The 12583-nt window shown below is 44.6% G+C and overlaps 1 long non-coding RNA gene across 1 annotated transcript in view; it reads left to right on the forward strand.

The window, feature by feature from the left end:
- Positions 1-1801: 1801 nt before the first annotated feature.
- The window catches only part of LOC126491582 (uncharacterized), a 33410-nt gene continuing 22628 nt past the window's right edge, over positions 1802-12583 (forward strand). Inside the window, exon 1 of the long non-coding RNA XR_007589422.1 lies at positions 1802-2188. This is a non-coding gene — a long non-coding RNA (uncharacterized lncRNA). The remainder of the gene's footprint in view (positions 2189-12583) is intronic.

The raw sequence follows: 12583 nt of genomic DNA on the forward strand, positions 1-12583 counted from the left end.
TAGCTTGTTTTAGGGATCCCTAGTTTCTGTTCCTGTCCTGACTTCCTTCAGTGATGAACAGCAATGTTGAAGTATAAGCCAAATAAACCCTTTCCTCCCCAGCTTGCTTTCTGGTCAGGGTGTTTTGTCACAGCAATAGAAACCCTAAGACAGCTGTCCTGAAATTTACTCAGCCTAGGCTGTCCTCGAACCCAAGAAGATCCTCCTGCCTCACTAAGAACATGGAGCTACTTCAATATTGTTGGGGAAGGTGGGTGATTAGCTTGGATGCAGCTTACTGTGGGTGTCCATGCTTACTTGTTGAATTTCTGCTTCTGCGAACTGATGGCTTCTGGGGAAGAAGCCATTTTCCAACATTTGTTTGAGTACAAAGATGGTACAAAGAACATAAGAGTGGCTGGGTTTGTGGTGGTGCACGCCTTAAACCCCAGTAGGCAGAAGCAGGCAGATCTTTGTGAGTTCGAGGCCAGTCTGATCTACAGAGCCAGTTCCAGGACTGACTGCACAGCTCGTGAGAAACCCTGTCTTGAAAAACAAAACAAAATAGATACATTAAAAAAATAAAGTGTTTCAGTCTCCTTTCTAGCTTTTATTCAATACTCTAGAATGTGAAATTTAATATTTCAGACCTGTTTGGATGGTGCAAAAAACTTTTTGACAAAATATCATGTTCTTGGAGATTTCTGTATTCATTTTATTTAAAGAACCTGCCTTTTGCACTCAGCATGCCCCCTCCCCCTGCATGGGCTTCAACAATGCTACGTCCTATCTATTTTATTTTATATGCATTGGTGTTTTGCCTGCATGTATGTCTGTCTCTGTGAAGGTGTCAGATATTGGAATTACAGTTGTGAGCTGCCGTGTTGGTGCTGGGATTGAACCCTGGTCCTTCGGAAGAGCGGCCAGTCCTGAGCCATCTCTCCAACCCCCTCTACATTCTATTTCCTGGTAAAAATTTTCACACTTTATGAAATTCGTATCATATGCCAACAAAGCTTTGCCCGTTGAAAATTCACACTGGGGCTGTAGAGATAGCACAGTGGTTATGAGCACTCATTGGCTGCTCTTGTAGAGGATCCAGGTTAGATACCCAAACACCCACGTAGCTGCTCACAATCACCTGTAACTCCAGTTCCAGGGGATCTGATGCTCTCATCAGGCCTCCGTGGTCCCTGCATGCAAGTGGAGCACAGAAATACAAGCAACTGCAGCATCCACATACATAAAATAAAAATAAAATTTTAAAAGAAAATTGACATTTGAGGCAGTTTGTTTTGATATTGGCGTTTATAGTCTTTTCTTGCGATTTGAAGGTGCATGGTTTAAGGAAAATTTCACTAGTAATTAAGTCTCCTGTCAACTAGGGAAATAGGTATGTGCATCCATTAATTTTCCTCCACACTTAGTGGTAAGTTCTGTTTCCCACGTTAGAAATGGCTGAAAAGAAAGGACAGGAGAAGGCGAAGGGTCAGGGGCAGAAATGGGTGGGGGTACAGGCTCTCTGCCACAAAGAAAACATGCAGGTAGATAGCCATAGTGGAAATGAGGCTTTGTTGGAGCTGCTCCATGTGTTCTGGGTCTCCAGGCTCAGGGCCACATGATCAGGCAAGTTGCTACCTGCTTGCCACTCAACCATCTGGAGTAGCACTGACCCATTTGCTCTCCTTCCCACCCCACACTTTGCTCCTCCTTTTTTCCCCTCCCCTTTCAGGGGTCCTCTGTCCTCTTTCCCTGCTCGCTGACCACGCCCTCTCTGCTGGACTCCAGCCTCAAGAGCTTTAAATCTCTCCCTGCGCTCCCTCACTCAGAAAGCTGGCGCCAGCTAGCAAGCCTTTCAGTGCTTCTCCTGTCCCTGGTCCGGTCCCAGGTCCCTGGTCCCTGGTATTTGTTTTTGCAAGATCAGCAGAGACGCTCCAAGCTCCACATGGTCTCAGCAAGACCCGATCGCCACTTTCCTGGCGCTCTGGGTATTTCCTGAGCTCCACAAAATTGCTCTCTGCTTCCCTCTCTTTCCGTGTTATTCTTGCTTCTGGAACCCAACGTACCAGGTTTCTTGGCTTCTGGAACCCAATAGCTCTCGCTGGACCCACACCCACTCCCGGGCGGCAGCTGCAGCGAGGGCGTGACCGGCGGCAGCTGCAGCGGAGGGCGTGACGGAAGAGGCCAGAAGGACCGTCAGAACGCAGTGGTGAGTGAGCTGCGGGCGGGCGGGCGGGCGAGGTAGAGGCAAAATGGCTCAAACGCCTATGAGAGCAACGAAATGGCTACCTGCTGAGGGAGGTAAAATGTCTCCTTGGGACCTTAAACAATTACCAAACTATTTGATCTGTACACAAGACCTGGTAGCAAAGTTAAAATATTTACCTGGGAAATGGAGCGGTGGCTACTGCTTTTCCCATAGGCCAGTCCCAGAGAGATAATTAAATCCTTGGCCGCTACTCATGCAGGTGGCTACAAGGCCTGCCCAGAACCTGGGGACAAAGTTAAAGTGTCTGTACGGGAAACGGAGAGGGAAATTAAAACGTCTGATCGCTACCCTGAGAGACAGGTGAAATGCCCATGCCCTGAGAGAGATACATTAAATAAATGCCTTCCCTGAGACCTGCAGACATAGTTAATGGCCGCCCTGTACCCGAAGTGATGGATAAAATACCGGTCTTGTACCCTGAGAAGTTAAAATGTCTACCGATAGAGCAGAGGTGACAAAATGCCTAAGGGATAGTGTAGAGGTGACTTAAATTCCTGGCAGATAACTAAGGTTCAGCTCAGAGCATGAAAAGAAAGATACTAGTTAAGGTAAGATACCAGCTTGAGACCTGGAGACACGCTAAAATGTCTACCGGGAAACACGGAATCATAGGTTATGTTAGATGCTGGTCCAGTAATCAGGCTTGGGGTGTAAGAGGTCTGCTGGAAATCTTGGAGGCACGGGTTATGAAAGATACTAGTTAAGATACCAGCTTGAGACCCGGAGACACGCTAAAATGTCTACCGGGAAACACGGAGTCATAGGTTATGTTAGATGCTGGTCCAGTATTCAGGCTTGGGGTGTAAGAGGTCTGCTGGAAATCTTGGAGGCACGGGTTATGAAAGATACTTGTTAAGATACCAGCTTGAGACCCGGAGACACGCTAAAATGTCTACCGGGAAACACGGAGTCATAGGTTATGTTAGATGCTGGTCCAGTATTCAGGCTTGGGGTGTAAGAGGTCTGCTTGAAATCTTGGAGGCACGGGTTATATGTCTGCTCTGTACTGGAACTTGTGTAATAATTATGTCTGCCAGAAAAACTTGGAGACATACCTATCATGTCTGCCATGTGCTGAGATTTGGGGTGTAGTAGTGAATATCTCTGCCAAAAAAACTCGGAGACGTACCTATCATGTCTGCTCTGTACTCGAACTTGGGGGATTGTAAACTATTGGCCAAACAGCATTACAATGAATAGATATTGATGTGCGATTGTTTCTGTAGTTTGGGCGGCCAGGAAACAAACAAGCAGCGGGCCCCAATAGGGGGTAACGCGGGCCAGGAAACAAACAAGCAGCGGCCCCCAGTAGGGGGTAATATGTCTGTCGGAAAACTTAGAGCCCTACCCAAAATGGCTGCTGTTTGCTGGGAGTTGGGGTTCGGGAAAATGTCTGCCGGAAATACCTAACTTTGTGCTGGGACTTGGTGTAGCAAATATGTCTGCCGGAAATACCTGCTCCGTGCTGAGTCTTGGGGTGTAGTAGTGAATATGTCTGCCGGAAATACTGGCTCTGTACTGGGATTTGGGGTTTAGTAGTGAATTTGTTTGCTGGAAATTCCTGCTCTGTGCTGGGATTTGGGGTGTAGTAGTGAATATGTCTGTCAGAAAACTTGGAGACATACCTATCATGTCTGCTCTGTAGTCGAACTTGGGGGATTGTAAACTATTGGCCAAACAGCATTACAATGAATAGATATTGATGTGCGATTGTTTCTGTAGTTTGGGTGGCCAGGAAACAAACAAGCAGCGGGCCCCAATAGAGGGTAATATGTCTGCAGGAAAACTTAGAGCCATACCCAAAATGGCTGCTCTATGCTGGGACTTGGGGTTCAGAAAATGTCCGCCGGAAATACCTGCTCTGTGTTGGGACTTGGTATAGTAAAATGTCTGCCGGAAGTACTTGCTTTGTGCTGGGACTTGGTGTAGTAAATATGTCTGCCGGAAATACCTGCTGTGTGCTGAGACTTGGGGTGTGGTAAACAAGTTCTGCCGGAAAGCTTGGAGACATACCTATCATGTCTGCTCTGTGCTGGGACTTGGGGTGTAGGAAACATGCCTACTGGAAAGCTTGGAGACATACCGCTCTGCCTGCTCTGTGCTGGGACTTGGGGTGTAAGATATCTGCTGGAAAACTTGGAGACATAGGTAAGAATCCTTCCCGGTACCTAGAGAGAAATTTAAAATGAGCATCTGCTACCTGGAGAGATAGCTAAAACTTCCCGCCCTGCATCTGAAGACATAGTTATGTCCATCTCATACCTCGACAGGTGCCTAAAACACCTGCCGCATACCCAGGAGATATTATAAAACTAAAGTATCTCCCAGATCGAGCAGAGGTGGCTGGGATAGCATAGACAAGAGTTTGATGCCTGGCAGATAACTAAGATGCGCCGTGGGGTAAATGCAAGATGGCATTTGTAAGTGCAGGATATAGCCCGGATCCAGTCTTGAGTTAAATTCAGCAATATTATGTCATATAACAAGTTCCTTTTCCATGTAAGGTCCTTGCTTCCCTAGTTAGTGAATATATTGTTAAAGTTTCCTGCTGTGTGATCACACTGAACAGTGTGTTCTAACCTCTAATTTAATGGAGTTGTCTCATTGTATGGCTTTGGATTAAAGTCATGAAAAACAAGGAATGGGGTGAGAGCACTCTTAGCCAAACCAAAGCATGGATTCGGTAAGTTGAAAACTTGCTGGCAGCATGTGAAGCAACTGAGAACTAATAACTAATTCTCTGCTAACCAAGAAAGGCCCTGAAGTTGAGACCTAACATTTTGGTAATGCATTCTGTTTATTTCAAAGGTACACAATGAGCTGATCTCTCAAATAATTGAAATTCACAAATAATCTGAGTGCTGGGGCAGGGAGTAGGTCTGGGGTAGGGGGTGGGAAAGACAAGAAAATTCTCAGTGCTTTGTAAGTGCAGAATCCTATTCTGGTTATTGAGACGGGCATGTCAAATCCCTCCCGGAGTCTATATGCAGTGTCTGCAGACGAGCCAACAATAGTGCTAAAGAATGAATCTATCCAGTTTAGAAAGCAGGGACATTAGTGATCAGTTTGGGTTTTGATGGTGTTTAGGGGGGATTCGTTTCAGTTTTGTTGTTTGATTTTTGAGACAAGGTCTCACTAAATGACCTCAAACTCACAAAGATCTGCCTGCCTCTGCCCTCTAATTGAGAATGCTGACATTAAAGGCTATTTATTGACTTAGGGGAAGGCAGTCACTAGCTAAGAAATTGGAAGCTGAAAAGGGCAAGGAAATTAGTTCTCTTCTGAAACTTCAAAAGTAATGCACCCCAGCTGATCTGTCCATTTCACCTGGATGGGTCACACTCAGCTTCTGACATCTAAAATGATAGGGCCATAGATCTGTGTTGTTTTTGGCCCCCAAGTTTGTGGTGATTTGTAACAACAGCAAGTAACAAATCCAGTAAGGAAGTATATACTGACCTCTGTACTTGGCTCTTCTTAGAGGTTAAAGTGGTTATGGGAACATCCAGAAAGGGAATCATGAGCTAGATAGGCTAGGGCACAGAGCATGTCTTCTGCAGCTGCTCTGTAAAACGCCTTTGCCTAATGAATTAATCAACTCAGCTCACACTGGCATAACAAAATACCAGACTGGACTGGGCAATTAGAAAGCCAACGGTTCTGTCTTTAGTTCTGGAGAATAGGTGTCTCTAAAATGAAGGTTGATTTCTGGCGTTAGCTTTCTGTCTTCCTGGATTGCGAGTAGCTGCCTTCTTGCTGCACCTTGTCTTGTAAAGAGAGAGAAGGCTTAATTCCTCTTCCTCTAAGAATGGGAGCCCTGGTGAACTCTAAGATCTCATTTGGTTTGAAAGTACTTCCTTTAAAGACTTTATGGCCAAATGCAGTCAAATTTGAATGGTTTCTCTCTTCCACTCTTGTAGAGAAATGATCTCGGACAGTCTGGTGAGTAGTTTGATGGAACTGGATTTCTCAAGTACAGTTGGAAGCTTGTTCACATGTACTGGTATAGGCATGCCTGAAGCAATTAGATAGCCTTTGCTGCGCATTCCACAGCTGTTTAGTATGCAGGGCAATGGAAGCAGGGCCTTCTATTGAAATCCACATGAAATTACACTCTATAGGTCTACTTTAATTTTTAAAAATATTTTTAGATATTAGCTGTATGGGTATTCTGCTTGTGTGTAGGTCTGTGCACTGTGTGTGTGCCCTGTTGCCTACCAGTGTCAGAAGAGGGGTCATGGGATTCCCTGAAATTGGAGTTCTGTACGGTGCTAGGAACTAAACCTAGGGCCTCTGTGAGAACAGGACGTGCTCTCCGAGCTCCTTTAAAATGGTGATTGTAGTTTGGCGTGGTGGCTCACACTTGCAATGGAAGCACTGTAAAAGCAGAGACAGGGGCTGGAGAAATGGCTCAGATGTTAAGAACACTGATTGTTCTTCCAGAGGTCCTGAGTTCAATTCCCAGCAACCACATAATGGCTCACAACCACCTGTAAAGAAATCTGGTGCCCTCTTCTGGCCTGCAGGCACACATGCAGTGGCTCAGATGGTAACACTGATTGTTCTTCCAGAGGTCCTGAGTTCAATTCCCAGCAACCACATAATGGCTCACAACCACCTGTAAAGAAATCTGGTGCCCTCTTCTGGCCTGCAGGCACACATGCAGACAGAACACTGTAAAATAAATAAATAAATAAATAAATAAATAAATAAATAAATAAATAAATTTTTTAAAAAAAAAAAAGCAGAGACAGGAGGATTGCAGCAAGTTCAAGACCACCCTGGGCTATATAATCAGTTCCTCGTCAACTTGGCTAGAGGACACGTGGACTTCTTAATAAATAGTAAACATAAGAACTTTCTATTTAAATCCACACATGTGGCAACCTAGGCAGTATTCATAGCAAATAACAAAACACTATTAGTTCCATGTACAAATAGTTTATCATTTGTGCTACTTCTTTTTCATGAAGTGATAAACACAAATGACATTTAACAAAAGTGTATAGTTAAAGTGTAAATTGACTAATAAATATGAAAACTCGAGAAACTAGAGTAAAGCTGAAAGAGAAGTCCAAGGTAAATGGAATTATAGAAAAAAATAGGTGATGTTAATTGGAGAGACTATATGCATAGAAAATCCAGAGTAGCCAGGTGGTGGTGGCACACATCATGAACCCAGCACTCTGTAGCAGAGGCAGGCAGATCTCTGTGAATTCAAGGTCAGCCTGGTCTACAGAGGAAGTTCAAGGACAGCCAGGCTTATGAAAGGAAATCCTGCTCAAAAAATGAACAAACAAACAAAAAGAACCCAGAGTAACTGGCAGGCATTGACATAAGTGAAGATTTGGTTGTGAGAACCAACAGGTTTTCAACAACCTTCTTTCTTGAGATCTGGCGCCCTCTTCTGGCCTGCAGGCATACATACAGATGGAACACTGTAGTACACATAATAAATAAATATTTTTTTTAATCGCAGCCTTATATTGATTTCATTTTCAAGATTTCCTGTGACAGTAATTGCTGCTTTTAATACTGGATTTCACTACCAGTAGGAAAAGTGTGAATGTACTTCTGTTTGTTTAAGACAGGGTCTCACTGTGTACCCCTGGCTGACCTGGAACTCAATATGTAGCCCAGGGTAGTCTTGAACTCCTGGAATTAAGGGTGTGCCTCACCAGTCCAAGCATGAATGATTCTTTAACCAAAGTTCTTAGTGAAGCTCTTAGCACTAATAACATTTGCCACTTTCAACTTTGTTTTCACAGATGTTATGTATCTGATGAAAAAGCCTCTAACTCGTATTTTCTGTCTGAACCCACCACCACACAAAGTGGTACTCAAATTATTCTTCTCCTGCTTAACCTCCTGGAAAATCCAATGATGATGAGTTCTATCCTATTTCTTTTGAGACCATTAACTCAAACGTTTTATTACTCTGAAATCCTTTATGGGTTTTATATAGATTTGCTGCTACTGGAGAGCATGAACTGGGGAAGATATTTTGAATAGGATTTTTTATTTTTGTTTATTTATTTTAGCTTTTTCAAGGCAGGGTTACTCTGCAACAGCTCTGACTGTTCTGGAACTCGGTTTGTAGACCAGGCTGGCCTCGATTCTGCCTGTTTATGCCTCCCAAGTGGTTAAAGTGTGCGCCACCACCGCCTGGCTAGGATTTTTATTATAAATTTTTGTTCTTTGACAATTTCTTAGGCATATATAATTCCTTCTGCTTACTCTCCCTCCCCGTGATTTCCCTCCTACCCTGGTCAATCTGCTTATTCCTTACAAAATCTCCCTTGCATTTACTTGTTTTTGTTTAGTTTAGTGTTTCACAGTTTAAGACATGTGGGGCTGGAGAGAAGGCTCAGGGGTTAAGAGGGCTTGAGTTCAATTCCCAACAACCACAGCGCAGCTCACAAACATCTATGATGATGATCTGGTGCCCTCTTCTGGCACATAGGTATATCTGCAGAGCACTGGTATCTAAAATATAAATTAATTAATTAATTAAGCAAACTTAACCAGAGAAGAAATTTAAAGGAAAAAAGAAAAGACATTTGACCTTGAGTTTGGAGCAATCAGAGCCTGGTGGGATCATCAGTGTCTACGTTTGGGTATCTTACCCCCCAATCCATTAGTTGCCAATAGTAAGTGATAGGGCCTCATGGGCTCCTTTTTCAAAGATGTTAAGATTTAACGTAACGGGGGGAGGGGAGGTAGAGAGAGGCTCAGTGTTTAAGAGCATTGTGTGCTCTTCCGAAGGACGCGAGTTCGATTCCCAGCAACCACATGGTGGCTCACAACCATCTGTAATGAGGTCTGGTGTCCTCTTCTGGCCTACAGACATATATCCAAACAGAATAGTGTGTCCGTAATAAATAAATAAATATTTAAAAAAGATTTAACATAACAGACTGTCTTAATTAGGGTTTTTCTTTTTTAATTAAAAAATTTATTTTACATACCCCAGTTCCCTCTCCCTCCTCTTTTCCCACCGCTTCTTCTCCCCCACTTTCCATCCCCCCATCTACTCCTCAGAGGGTCTAAGGCCTTCCTTTGGGGAGTCAACAAGGTCTGGCTTACCAACTTGAGGCAGGACCAAGCCCCTCCCCACTCATATGAAGGCTGAGCAAGGTATCCATAGGGAATGGGCTCCAAAAAGCCAGTTCATGCACCTGGAATAGCTCCCCCAACAGACAATCTTTCGTCTTTTATTAATTAGGGTTTCTATTGCTGTGACAAAACGCCGAGACCAAAAAGCAAGCTGGAGAGGAAAGGGTTTATTTGGCTTATACTTCAAACTTGCTGTTTATTATTGAAGGAAGTAAGGACAGAAACTCGAACAGAACAGGGAACCGGGAGGCAGGAGCTGATGCAGAGGCCATGGATGGAGAAGTGTTACTTACTGGATTGCTTCCCACGACTTGATCAGCCTGGTTTCTTATAGAACCCAGGACCACCAACCTAGGGATGGTACCACTCACCATGGGCTGGGCCCTCCCTCATTGATCACTAATTGAGAAAATGCCTAATAGCTGGATCTCATTGAGACATTTCCTCAACTGAGACTCTTTTCCTTTCTGATGATTCTAGCTTATAACAAGTTAGCACACAAGAGAAACCCTGTCTCGAAAAACAAAAAAGAAAAAAAAAGAAAAGAAACAAGTTAGCACACAAAACCAGCCAGTACAACTGACCAGTAATTAAGCTATAACTCTTCCTTTCTTCTTCCCCCATAAGATCTCACATTAAAATCATAATTTTAAAAGTTCCAGTCTTTATGAACTCAGACACATTGAAATTTCAGTCTCTTAAAACATCCAATCTCAAGCTGGAGAGATGGCTCAGAGGTTAAGAGCACTGGCTGCTCTTTCAGAGGTCCTGAGTTCAATTCCCAGCAACTACGTGGTGGCTCACAATCATCTGTAATGATGTCTGGTGCCCTCTTCTGGCAGGCAGATGTGCATGCAGGCAGAACACTATACTTAATAAAATTCTTTTTTTTAAAAATCCAATCTCTTTTAGTAGTGAGATCTGGCGCCCTCTTCTGCCCGGCAGGTGGACATTCAGGCAGAACACTACACTTAATAACATTCTTTTTTAAAAAAAATTCAATTTCTTTTAAAAGTATAAGTCTTTTCAACTGCGGGCTCCTTTAAGAAATTCAAAATTAAATACCTTCTTCAAGAGGGAAGAACCAGGGCACCATCACAATTCGAACCAAGCAAAGTCAAACTCCAACAGTATAAATAACTCAATGTCTAGTTATCCGGGATTCACTCCTAACCTCCTAGACTCCTGCAAAGAGCTATGGTCACTTCGTCAGTTCCACCCTCTCCAGCACACGCAGCTCGTCTTCTAGGCTCGGGCTGACTCCACTCCACTGCTGTTGCTGTTCTGGGTGATCATCCCATAGTACTGGCATCTCCAAAATGCTGGGATTGTCTGTCTGCTGCAAGTGGGCTACACTTTGATCAATAGCTTCCCATAGGCTCTCCTCATGGCACCAACCCTCAACTTCTTTGCATGACCCCTTCTGTCCGCACCTCCAGCAATGGCCTTTCCTGGCCTCTCATAGTGCCAAGCCTCAGTTGCTCTCTCTGACCCCGTCATGCCTTCAAAACCAGTACCACCTGTACCACTTGGGTGACTCTTACACATTACCTAGTCCAGCTGCCAGCATGAGGTACAAGCTTGGCCGCCTCTAGAACAGTTTCCTTGTGCTCCTGTGCTCCCAGGAAACACTTCCAAGATTTCACCTCAGTGATGCTGGTCTCTTTTTTTTGGGGGGGGGGATTTTTTCGAGACAGGGTTTCTCTGTAGTTTTTGTGCCTGTCCTGGAACTAGCTCTTGTAGACCAGGCTGGCCTCGAACTCCCAGAGATCCGCCTGCCTCTGCCTCCGGAGTGCTGGGATTAAAGGCGTGCGCCACCACTGCCCGGCTTGCTGGTCTCTTCTTAATCACCACTAATTTCTTAGCTCCAACTGAACAGAACGTAAAGGTTCCAGATTAGTAGTTCTGGTGGTTAATCACAGCTGACTCTTCAGCTGCAGCTAACCAGAACCACGGGATCTTAATTCAAAACAGCAGACGGCCCTGACAGAGTCTTTAATATTGTCTCTGAAATGTCACAAGCCAGGCCATCTTCTGCGCTGCTCTTGGTATTGTTATCTTCCAAGTTCCTATAGAGAACAGACTACTGAGCTCTCAGTACTCAATGGCTTTTCTAGCCCAAAGTTGCAAAGTCTATCCATAGTCCTCCCCAAAACTTGGTGTTGTGGTACCAGCGATACCGCACTGCACTGGTACCACAGACTCTTGCACCCCCCTCACTTAGGCTCCTTTGCAGTACCTGTCTACCTGTCTTCCCCATCAGATTGGAGACAAGGTTTGTGTTTCCATTGGCTCCTGATATTAGGAACCAGGCGAACAGGTTAAACATTGTTGCCTCTGGCCCATTGGATGGGAAGGAAAGCTCTATTTTCTTGGAGCACTTCTACAGGTTAGCTATGGCCAGGGAGATCATGTCTAACTCTAAATTACTTACAGTACAAACTTTTCTGAGGATTTACCTCCTCTTGTATGAGGCAACTCCATCATTTAGGACCGAGAAACAGAGGCCCTTTCCTCTACTCAGCCTCCCCTCCCCCCCAGCAGCAGTCCATTCCATTTCCACAATTTACCAATATTCTTTCTCCCCCCTCCCACCTACTCCTTAGCCTCAAATAGTGTTTCACGTCTCAATTTTATTGAATTTATGTTTTTAGTATTCTTCCCTCGAATAACTTCCCTCGAAATGGGACCTCAAATCACCCACCAAACAGGGTGATTAAAGAGAAGGAAAAAAAAAAAAACTGGCTAGGGCTGGAGGTGCAGGCCTGGGGTGCTGGCAGGTGGATCTCTATGGATTTGAGGCCAGCATGGTTTTCACGGATTCCAGGCCAGCCAGGTATCCAGGGCTACACAGTGAGACCCATTGTGTAGGGGACTAAAGCCAAGGTCATTAAGTTCAAAACTGACATGGAAAACAGGCTTGGTGGGGCAATCCTGTAATGCTAGGGAGATTTTTCTAGCTACTTCGGACTTGGAGGCTAGCTAGACTTGGCTATGTGAACGTATCTACAAAAAAACGGGGGGGGGGGGGGGGGTAGCGGTGAAAAGATGGCTCAGCAGTTAAGAGCACTATTGCTCTTCTGAAGAAACCAGGTTATATAGCCCTACTCACAAGGTGGCAACTCTTAAGTCCAGTTCCTTGGGGTACAACACCCTCTTGTGGCCTCCAAGAACATAACTCCCACACTGGATGTCTAGACATGCAAAGCCTTCATATAC

The sequence above is a fragment of the Alexandromys fortis genome, unplaced genomic scaffold (genome assembly GCF_014885135.2).
Source record: "Alexandromys fortis isolate MF-2015 unplaced genomic scaffold, M_Fortis_MF-2015_v1.1 scaffold_266, whole genome shotgun sequence".
NCBI classification, from domain to species: domain Eukaryota; kingdom Metazoa; phylum Chordata; class Mammalia; order Rodentia; family Cricetidae; genus Alexandromys; species Alexandromys fortis.